This window comes from Panthera pardus, unplaced genomic scaffold (genome assembly GCF_024362965.1).
Source record: "Panthera pardus isolate Hobbes unplaced genomic scaffold, ASM2436296v1 HiC_scaffold_20, whole genome shotgun sequence".
NCBI classification, from domain to species: domain Eukaryota; kingdom Metazoa; phylum Chordata; class Mammalia; order Carnivora; family Felidae; genus Panthera; species Panthera pardus.
Window position 1 is genome coordinate 56,410,638 of NW_026526766.1, and position 11,694 is coordinate 56,422,331.

Genomic DNA, 11,694 nt, shown 5'->3' on the forward strand with positions numbered 1-11,694 from the left:
TTGATGAATCACTGAATTCTACTCCTGAAACCAGTATTTCACTGTATTTAACTAACTAGAATTTATTTTTTTCATTTATTTTATTTTTAAATATATGAAATGTATTGTCAAATTGGTTTCCATACAACACCCAGTGCTCATCCCAACAGGTGCCCTCCTCAGTGCCTATCACCCACCCTCCCCTCCCTCCCATCCCCCATCAGCCCTCAGTTCTGTTTTTAAGAGTCTCTTATGCTTTGGCTCTCTCCCACTCTAACCTTTTTTTTTTAACTAACTAGAATTTAAATAAAAATTTGGAAAAATATATAAAATACATCTTTAATATTAAAAAAAGGACTCTGTGAGTGGAAAACAAAAACCATAAGTAAGAGTAATAAAAATAGGCGGCACAAAAGCAAAAAAAAAAATAAGTTATATTTGCAAAAATTAGTCAAGAGAAGCACAAAATAAAAGGATATAAAATAGACCAAATAATCTGAAACATGGAGGGGAGAGAAGTAAAGAATAAGTTCTAAATTAAGTGACCATCAACTTAGAAAAGACACCTATATGCAGAATTTGTTATGTATAAACTGAATGGTAACCACAAATCAAAAAACAGTAATAGACATGCAAAAACTAAAGAGTAAGGAATCCAAATATATCACTAAAGAAAACCAGCAGACCATGAAAGACAGAAGGAGAACAAAGGATCTGAAAAAAATTACAAAAACCACCACCAAACAGGTAACAAAATGGCAAGAAATACATTTCAATCAATAATTACTTTGAATGTAAGTGGACTAAATGCTCCAGTTAAAAAGCATAGGGTGACAGAGTGGATGAAAACACAAGACCGATCTATATGATGCTTACAAGACTCATTTAGACTTAAAGACACCTGCAGATTGAAAGTGAGAAGACAGAGAAACATCCGTCATGCAAACTGATGTCAAAAAAGCTGAAACAGCAGTAATTATATCAGACAAAATAGACTTTAAAACAAAGTCTGTAAAAAAAAAGACAAAGGAGGACACTGTATAATAATAAAGGGGACAATCCAACAAGAAGATACAACAATTGTAAATATTTATGAACCCAATATGGGGATACCCAAATACATAAAACAGTTAATAATAAACATAAAGGAACTAATTGACTGCAATACAGTAATAGTAGGGGACTTTAACACCCCACTTACATCAATGGACAGATCATTTAAACAAAATCAACAAGGAAACAGTGGCTTTTAATGACACACTGGATTAGATGTATTTAACACATATATTTGGAATATTCCATCCTAAAGCAGCAGAATACACATTCTTTTCAAGTGCACACTGAACATTTGTCAGAATAGATCACATGTTAGGCCACAAAACAAGTCTCAACAGATTCAAAAAAAGATTGAAGTCATACCATGCATCTTTTCTGACTACAATGCTATGAAACTAGAAGTCAACAAGAAAAAGTATGAAAAGAGCACAAACAGATGGAGATTAAATAACATGCTACTAAACAATGAATGGGTTAACCAAAAAATCAAAGAAGAAATGAAAAATTACATGGAGGCAAATGAAAAGGAAACACAACGGTCCAAAACCTTTGGGATGCAACAAAAATAGCTCTAGGAGGGAAGTTTATAGCAATCCAGGCCTACTTCAAGCAAGAAAAATCTCAAACAACGTAACCTTCCACCTAAAGAAGCTAGGAAGAACAACAAACAAATCCCAGGGTTGCCTGGGTGGCTCAGTCAGTGGGGTGTCCAACTATGGCTCAGATCATGATCTCAAGGTTTGTAAGTTCAAGCCCCATGTTGGACTCTGTGCTGAAAGCTCAGAGCCTGGAGCCTGCTTCAGATTCTGTGTCTCCCTCTCTCTCTGCCCTTCTCCTGCTAATGCTCTGTCTCTCTCTGTCTCTCAAATATGAATAAATATTTAAAAAAATAAGATAAAATAAAAAAATATACAAATCCCAAAAACAGCAGAAAGAAGGAAATAATAAAGAGTGGAGCAGAAATAAATGATATGGAAGCAAACAAACAAAAAACAATAGAAGATATCAATGAAACCAGGAGCTAATTCTTTGAAAAGATCAACAGAACTGATAAACCTCTAGCCAGACTCATAAAAAGAAGGAGGGAGGGAGAAAGAGAGGACTCGAGTAAACAAAATCATAAATGAAAGAGAAATAACAACACCACATAAATACAAACAATTGTAAGAGAATTTTATGAAAAACTATATATTTCAGCAAATTAGACAATCTAGAAGAAATGGATAAATTGCTAGAAACATAACCTATCAAAAGTGAAGAAGAAATAGAAAATTTCAACAAAGCAATTATCAGCAAGGAGACTGAATCAATAATCAAAAAATTTCCAATAGGGTACGAGGAGCCAAGATGGGGGAACAGCATGGAAGCTTTTTGTGTGGCTCCCTCCATGAAATACAGCCAGACCAACACTAAACCATCCTACACACCTAGAAAACTGATTGGAGGATTAACACAACAATCTGCACAACCTGAACCACAGAATTCAGCAGATATGCGGCGGGAGAGCCGAACTTGGGGAGCGAGAAGCCAGGGGCAGGCAGGGAGCCACTTTTGCAGGCAGAGAGAGGACGGAGACTGGGAGGGGGGAAGGTGGGGAGAATATGGGAAAAGCACCCCTTCCCAAAAGCAGCTGGAGAGAAAGTGGAAAATTGGAAACAGCCACAGGGACTAAACTAAAAAGGGAGAAAGGAGAGGGTTTAAATTCGATTAAGACTGTAAACAAGGGGAATGCAAAGTCTGCAACTCCGCAGCTCCATACCTGGAGGTGCTCTGGTGGGAAGGGCGAATCCCCAGGAACAGAGAGTGGGGTTCGGGAGGTTCTCGGGCCACATGGGGAAAAGCGGTTCCACTGCTGGAAGGACATTTGGTAGAGACGGTTGAAGCCACCTGGTACCAGCAGACCCCAGAAAACGGCCACATTTGGTGGTGCTGGAACAAGGTCATTAAGGGTGAAGCCTGGTGCCAGATGTGTGTTGTGATTTTCCATAATCTCTGAAAAGCTGCTGCTACACTATCTCGTGAACTTTTTCTGGGGCGGGCTGGCACCTGGCTGCAATCTTGGGGCACCGGCAGCACCAGAGTCCAGCAAGCATTCCTGGATGCAGCTGACATTCGGCCATTGCTCATTTGGCCATTGCTCAGTGAGACTCTCCCACAGAGGGGCGGAACAGGTCAAAGCCACAGTCCTTCAGAAGTAAGGGGCCAGGGAAAACAGCCACATCTGAAACAAAACTTGGGAGAGAGGTACTGCCTGGGGCCTGGTCACCGACAGTGAACAAGCAGGGAGCGGACGAGAGCTGAAGACAGAGGATGGTGCGGGATTGCCGATCTGGGAGAACAGAATTCCGATACTAGCGCCTGGGTAGCTGGGTGATGCCATTTTCACCGCTCCTACGCATGAGTATACACAACTACGAGCACTGTAACAATCCACCCCAGTAGGCTAGCACCGCCATCTAGTGGAGAACGGAGTTGTTACACTGAGCCCTGCCCAACTGGGCCAACCTCGCTTTTGAGGAACACAAGTCTCACCACCTACTTAGTTTATGGACTACAAAGCGCTACATAGTCTGACTTCTAGGGGAAAACAAAGTAATTTCAGTCCTATTTCAATCTGTTAGCAGGTCCATCTATTCAATATTCTTTCTTTTTTTTCTCTTTTACACTTTTCTTGAATACAGAAAGAAAAAATTCATTTTTATTTTCAATTTTTATTAAAAATATTTTTAATTTTTTACTATATTTTTTACTTTTGTGTAAATTTTTTCTAATTCTTACTTCCATCATTTTATTTTAGTCTACTTCAGTGTATCCACCTTTTCAAACGATTTCCTTTTTTTTTTTTTCGTTTCTTTTCTTTTTCTTGAACGCAGAAAGAAAAACTTCATTTTTACTTTAAATTTCTATTAAAAATATTTTTCTTTACTTTCTTACTATATTTTTTCCTTTTATGTAAATTTTTTCAAATTCTATTTTACTTCCATCATTTTGTTTTAGTCTACTACAGTGTATTCACTGTATTCACTTTTTCAAATTTTCAAATGATTTCTTTTTTTCTCTTTTTTCTTTTTCATTTCTTTTCTTTTTCTTGAATACAGAAAGAGAAAAAAATCATTTTTATTATAACTTATATTAAAAATATTTTTCTTTACTTTTTTCTACTATATTCTTTACTTTTGTGTAATTTTTTTCAAATTCCATTTTACTCCCATCATCTCATTTTAGTCTACTTCACTGTATTCATTTTTTTCAAATTCCCAAAAGATTTCCTTTTTTTCCCCTTTTTTTCTCTTCTGTCAAACCACTTTCAACACCCAGACCAAAACACACCTAGGATCTAGCATCATTTATCTGATTTTTTTGTTTGTGTGTGTGTTTAATTTTGTAATTTTAATATTTTAAATTTTTAATTGTTTTTTATTTTAATTTTTCTACCTCATTAATTCCTTTTCTCCCTTCAAAATGACAAAACAAAGGAATTCACCTCAAAAGAAAGAGCACGAAGAAACGACAGCCAGGGATTTAACCAACACAGATACTAGCAAGATGTCTGAACCAGAATTTAGAATCACAATAATAAGAATACTAGTTGGAGTCAAAAATAGATTAGAATCCCTTCCTGCAGAGATAAAAGAAGTAAAAAATAGAATGAAATTAAAAATGCTATAACTGAGCTGCAATTATGGATGGATGCCACGGCAGCAAGGATGGATGAGGCAGAACAGAGAATCAGCTATATACAGGAGAAATCTATAGAGAAAAATGAAGCAGAAAAAAAGAGGGAGATTAAGGCAAAAGAGCACAATTTAAGAATCAGAGAAATCAGTGACTCATTAAAAAGGAACACCATCACAATCACTGGGGTCCCAGAAGAGGAAGAGAAAAAGGGGTAGAAGGGTTATGTGAGCAAATCATAGCAGAAAACTTTCCTAACCTGGGGAAAGACACAGACATCAAAACCCAGGAAGCACAGAGGACCCCATTAGATTCAACAAAAACTGACCATCAACAAGGGATATCATAGTCAAATTCACAAAATACTCAGGCAAGGAGAGAATCATGAAAGCAGCAAGGGAAAAAAGCCCCTAACCTACAAGGGAAGACAGATCAGGTTTGCAGCAGACCTATCCACAGAAACTTGGCAGGCCAGACAGGAGTGGCAGGATATATTCACTGTGCTGAATCAGAAAAATATGCAGCCAAGAATTCCTTTTTTTTTTTTTTTTTTTTTGGTTTTTAAATCTTTTTTTCTTTATTTTTTATTTTTTAAAATTTATATCCAAATTAGTTAGCATACAGTAAAGCAATGATTTCAGGAGTAGATTCCTTAATGCCCCTTACCCACAAGACAATGAATCTACAGGCACTTTAATCCTGGACTTTCCAACCTCCAGAACTGTGAGAAATAAATTTCTGTTGTTTATAAGCCAGCCAGTCTATTGTATTTTGGTATATAAGCCCAAGAACACTACGACAGTCTTCAAGCTACCACTCACAGTCATCATAAGTGGCAGTCTTATAAGTAACAGTTATTAAATTAGCTCTCATGTACCCATACTCCAGTAAGAGAATACACAACTATAAATATTCAAATCTATGAACAGCCTCCTGAGAAGAGCTAAGAAGAGGTCAAAAACATTAAGGCCACTTTAACTTTTGTCTATATCCTCTCTTTATACTTCTTCCTTCTCCTAACACTCTACTCTAGGGCCCTTTAATCAGTAGAACTAGCTAGCCATTGTAACCCTTTCAGAGAATTTCAGCTGAAATCTGGATACCCAGCCCACTCTACTGTGGTATTTGCATTTCATGCTTAATTTGTCTATAACATTACAAATCTCATACTCCTACATTTCTACTATTATAATCATAATACTATTTTAGTACTTCTCTTTTGCAAGTGAAATTAGCATTTCCATGTAAAATAGAATAATTGTTGGTTGTCTCCCTAATGTGTCTAGGAGCTTAATCCAAGCCTGAAGTTTAAGTTCTGAGTGCCTGAGATGGTCTATTTTTATGCAGGTTTCTCAGTGTACTTACATGCTGCTGTGGACTTATGCCTAGGTCTCTTCATGTCAGAGGCTAACCTGTTTGAATTTTCCTTTGGTAAAACAGAAGGAATCCAAGATCAGAGACATCTTCTGGGAGTATTCCCCTGTAATGTTCTCTTGTTTCTTACCCTTACAGGGTTTTCCAACAGAAAGGCAGAGCATGGAGGCCTCACCATTAAAAGAAGAACCAGGAATCCTGCGGGCTTCATGTAATAAAAAAGCTTGAAGATTTTTTCTAGATATGTCTCCTATAGCAAGGGAAATAAAAGCAAAAATAAACTATTGGGACTACATCAAAATATAAAGCTTCTGCACAGCAAAGGAAACAATCAGCAAAACAAAAAGACAACCTACTGAGTAAGAGAAGGGGTTAGTATGCAAAATACATAAATAACTCATACAATTCTACACCCCAAAACCAAATAACCCAATTAAATAACGGGCAGAAGACATGAGTAGACATTTCTCCAAAAAAGACATACAGATGGCCAACAGACACATGAAAAAATTCAGTATCACTCATCATCAAGGAAATGCAAATCAAAACCATCTCATATCAGTGAGATTATCAGTTCACACCTGTCAGAATAGCTAAAATAAAAAACATAATAAATAAGTTTTGGTGAGGATGTGGAGAAAAAGAACTGTGTGCTGTTGATGGAGATGCAAACTGCTAGAAAACTGTAGAAAACAATACAGAGGTTCCTCAAAAAATTAAGAATAGAATTACCATATGATTCAATAATTCTGTTATTGGGTATTTACCCAAAGAATACAAAAGTGGCAGAGAGAGAAAATCCCAAGCAGGCTCCATGCTATCAACAGTGCAGAGACCCATGCAGGGCTTGATGTCACCAACCATGAGATCATGATGTGAGCCAAAATCAAGAGTCAGGCCCTTAAGTGACAGAGCCACCCAAGTGCCCCAGTATATTTGTTTTTAAAATAAAATATACAACTATGCATTTAAATACTTTTATAAAAATTAATAGCTTATTCTTAACCTACTGCTATAATAAAATACTATTTTATAGAAAAATCAGAAAAAAGTTCTCCACATATTTTCTAAATATATCCTAATCATGCTTCTACCCTCTCTATCTTGGCCTAACTCCCACTGGAATGTAAGCCTCTCCACCACGATAATGTGAGTCCTCCCCCTCCTGCCAAAATATAAACTTCATCAGAGTAGGAACTCCTTTTTGTTTACCGCTATGTCCCTAGCTCCAGGAACACTGCGTGATAAATGGTAGTCACTCAACAAATATTGCTGAATAAGTGAGTGTACATCTGCATGCATCTTCATCCAAAGACAGTAATATGAATGCAATCGAATGGAAGCAAAAATAATGCATATATTACATAAGTTTTATTACAGTATTGATAATGGATAATTTTTATTAAGGGTTTATTAATATGCTAGGTACTAGGCTAAGTACTTGATATGTAAAAATACTCTATAAATGCTATTATTAATTTTATTTTTTTTAAACCTGGAGGAAAATGGGGCACCTGGGTGGCTCAGTTGGTTAAGCATCCGACTCTTGATTTCATGATCATGAGAACTCATGATATCACATTTCATGAGTTCAAGCCCCATGTCAGGCTCCACGCTGAGTGTAAAGCCTGCTTGGGATCCCTTCTCTCTTGCCCCTCCCCCGGCTCGTGCTCTCTCTCTCTGTCTCTCTCTCAAAATAAATAAGTAAACTTAAAAAAATTAAAAATTAAAAAAATAAAACCTAGAAGAAAATGAATTTGAGAGGTAAATATTATTACATACCTTTTTTAATTTACCAACCCCCTGAACCATCTTCATGAGTTATTCTTCATAATAAAATTACAGAGTAAGACAATGTTCAAGTTCTCATTATTTGGATTCTCAAAATCACACAGTCAGTGAAAGAGCAGCAATAAGGATTTTGATTCCTTAATCCTCGTATTTGGCTAAAGAAGCTCATATTTCTTCCCAGAAGACGAAACAAACATCTGTAGTAATGTTGCCCATGTCACAAGGCTCTGGTAAGGGAGAGTTAATAACTGATTACAAAATTCTTAGTAAATACAAACTGCTGTAGAAATGCAAACATCTACAACAACAGTAATTAATTTTAATTGTCATCTTTATTCTTGTGTGCAACTGTCTCTCAAAATGCACTTTGGGAGTTTAATCACTGCATCTCAACAAATAAAGTAACCTCTTTCTTTCTTAGACCCTACTAAGAAGCTGCCCCACATTCCCCCCAGCAGCTGAAGCTCTTCTCCTCCTTACCCCTACATACTTCCTACTCTCAGGTCATTAGCAAAGGCTGAATACTGACATTAATAAGAAAAAAGAGTTCAGATGGAGACTTGAGCCTTTCAAAATCCCTGAATTTCAAATAAAATTTGGCACAGGGCCTAGAGAAATAGACATTTCAAAACAGAATTCTTTGCCCTTATGTACACAGGAAGGGAACTTTTCCTCCCTCTGAGCTCCAGTCATGTTCGGATAACTATGCTGAAATACTAGGTTGACAAATTATTGTTTACTTAGCAATGCAAGGCTCATCATAAGCACTGAATAAATATAGCAATCTTGACAATGATCAATTCAACATTTACTTAAGTAGAGTCGTCCCCCACTACCTTATCCTCAAGGGATATGTTCCAAGACCCTCAGCTGATGCCTGAAACTGTGGACAGTACTGAACTGTGTATATATACACATACACACACACACACACACACACACACACACACACACTTCCCTATACATACATACCTATGATAAAGTTTAAGAATCAGGCACATTAGGGGTGCCTGGGTGGCTCAGTCAGTTAAGTGTCTGACTTTGGCTCAGGTTATGATCCCACAGTTTGTGAGTTCAAGTCCCACATCAGGCTCTGTGCTGACAGCTCAGAGCCTGAATCCTGCTTCGGATTCTGTGTCTCCTTCTCTCTCTGACCCTCCTCTGCTCCTGCTCTGTCTCTATCTATCAAAAATAAATAAACATTAAAAAAATTAAAAATCAGGCACACTGAGATCAACAAAAATAATAATAAAAAAGAATAATTTTAACAATATACTGTAATAAAAGTTATATGAATGTAGTCTCTCTCAAAATATCTTACTATATGTATTCACCCTTCTTGTGATGATGTAAGATGATAAAATACCTACATGATAAGACAAAATGAGGTAAATGATATGGGCATTGTAAAGTACTGTTAAGCTACTACTGACCTTCTGACGTTATAACAGGAGGAGCATCTGCTACCACACCGTGAGTAACTGAAACCACAGATAATGGGGAACTACTATACTGTCTATGGCTTCTTAAGTAGTTGTAATAGAGACCATATGGCCCCCAAACAAAAAAATATTTAGTATCTGGCCCAATATAGAAGTAGTTTGCTGAGGCCTGAGTCCTAGGGCACTCTAATATAATAAGAAATATGACAAGGAGCAGTTCATGATATAGGCAGAAAAACAGTGAAAGGTGGTGTCTCCAAAGATAGGTGAAGATGAAGATCATTTTAAGGTAAGATTAGGGAGTGATAAACTATGTTAACATTGCCTAGGGGACAAGCAATATGGGAACTGAGAAAGTGAATATTGGATTTCATAACCTGGAGGCCACTGGGGACCTTCCCAAGAACATTCTCAGTGGAATGGTGGGAATTGATGTGGTGAGTTCAAGAAAAACTGGGAAGAGAAACAGTGAAAGGAGAACAAATAAACTCATCAGGAAAAAGTGAATGAATTCCACAGACATAGTACCTGAGCCACAAAGTCCAGACAGCCCTTGGTTTTCATTTCAGTGTTCACCTTAAAAATTTTGTGTTTTATTTAATAAAAAAAGAAGAAACCTTACTAAATCCTAGAAGATTTTGTGTGAGGGAGGGACATGTTCTAATAAGATAATGAGTATAAAGGCATATGGTTTCTCTTATAAAACTAAACTTTCACAATTTAACTCTCCAAGGAGACTTTCCAGGCAGTGGAGGGAAAGCTCAACAAAACTGCCCCAACCATATCCTCGGAGTTTCTCCTTCCCCAGGGGGACTCTTTAACCTCAAGAACTACCAACCCCAGGAGTACAACTGTTATTCCTTTCACATTCTGGTACAAGTGCAGTCAAAAACTCCTCCTGCCTTTGCAAGGTAGAGACAGACTAGAATATTCAAAAGCCCTTCCAGGAGACTAAGGGAGAATGAATCAAACAGAAGGGGCAGAGGCAGAAAAACAAGAATATGACATCTAGGTACTCGGGCTTTGAAGCCAGATAATCCTGGATTTATATCATTGCTCTGCCACTAAGTGGCTGTTTAAGCTTGTGCAGGTTACTTAATCCCTCTGAAGTATAGTTTCTTCATCTATACAATGGGTAAATTTATAGCTACCTGTGTTCATTCAGGTCCTCCAAGAAGTAAGCATCAAGATCAGATTAGACTTGCAAGAAATTGGTTGAGAGTGCCTCTGAAAGAAAATGGGGAGGGAGCTAGAGAAGGATGAGATCTGTCAGACAATGACACACGTCTGACCCATAGGAAGGAGAAAGGGAAAGAAGTAAAGTAGGATAGGAAGAGCTTTAGACTGCCATGAAGCTTTCAGAAAGTTTCTGCAAAGCTAACATAGAATCCTCAGGCCAAAGTCATCAGTCTGAGGCGTCCTCTGCCTCAAAGGAAAGGGCCTGGTGTAATATCCCTGCTGTGCACCTCACTGGCTAGAAACAGACCACAGGAAACATAGCCTCAGAGCAAATGCAGTAGCGTACTTACAATATAGCAGCTGGGGGCATCAATCAGTTATGCTCCCCACAGTCAGAGACAAGAAAGGCACATTCTCATGGTTGCACACATCTCCCTCTCTACAAGCGATTGTGGAGCAGTTCTTCCTTCATTCCCAGGGGCCTTTTTTCGTGAAGAAGGGCCAGGTTAATGGAATGAACTACAGCTCTGATCACTGCTGTTGATCTCAGGCCCACAACTGATACCCATACTCTGGATTTTCCATTCTAAATTCTCCTCACTGTCATCTGTCACCCTGCCTGGTCTTGATGGCTTACTGGTAGTGTGACCTAATCCTTCATTTCTCAAGGGTCTGGTAATCACACCCTTCTCAGGCTGGAGTTGCTGCATGTGTCCATTCATGGGTCAAGGGAATACCAGGAGATGCCCAACTGCATCACATAGATTCCACACATATTCCCTCCCTGTCCCTACTGTGTAAAAGCAGACTTACCTTTTCCTGATGATCAGGGTCAATTACCTTTGCCAATCCAGTCTAGTCCCTGGACACAAAGAATCTGAAATTGTCCTCATGGCAGCCATAGATTATAGTTCAGTGGGATCCTCACTGTGTCCCCTGGCAAGAGTACACTTTCTTTGGGAATCAGGGCCTCCAACTCTGCAAAGCTGAGAGCTGCAGGTATACAAAGTACAAAATCCTCCATGGGGTCATTGTGAGTAATTGATAAGCTTGCATCTCTTGGTTCCCAGACCCATGTATTCTTCTCATTGGGGATGTAGCACCAGAAGTTTTCCTTATATATTTCCCATTGCTTTAGAGTGTTATCACAAATCTGGCACTTCAGTTGTACCTTTAAAAAATTGTTCCACCACAAAAG

The 11,694-nt window shown here is 38.0% G+C and overlaps 1 long non-coding RNA gene across 4 annotated transcripts in view; it reads left to right on the forward strand.

The window, feature by feature from the left end:
* LOC128778606 (uncharacterized) overlaps nucleotides 1-9,188 on the forward strand; it is a 136,273-nt gene extending 127,085 nt beyond the window's left edge. For all 4 annotated transcript variants that reach the window (XR_008424237.1, XR_008424240.1, XR_008424238.1 and 1 more), the window contains exon 3: nucleotides 6,223-9,188. This is a non-coding gene — a long non-coding RNA (uncharacterized LOC128778606). The remainder of the gene's footprint in view (nucleotides 1-6,222) is intronic.
* The last annotated feature ends 2,506 nt before the right edge of the window (nucleotides 9,189-11,694 follow it).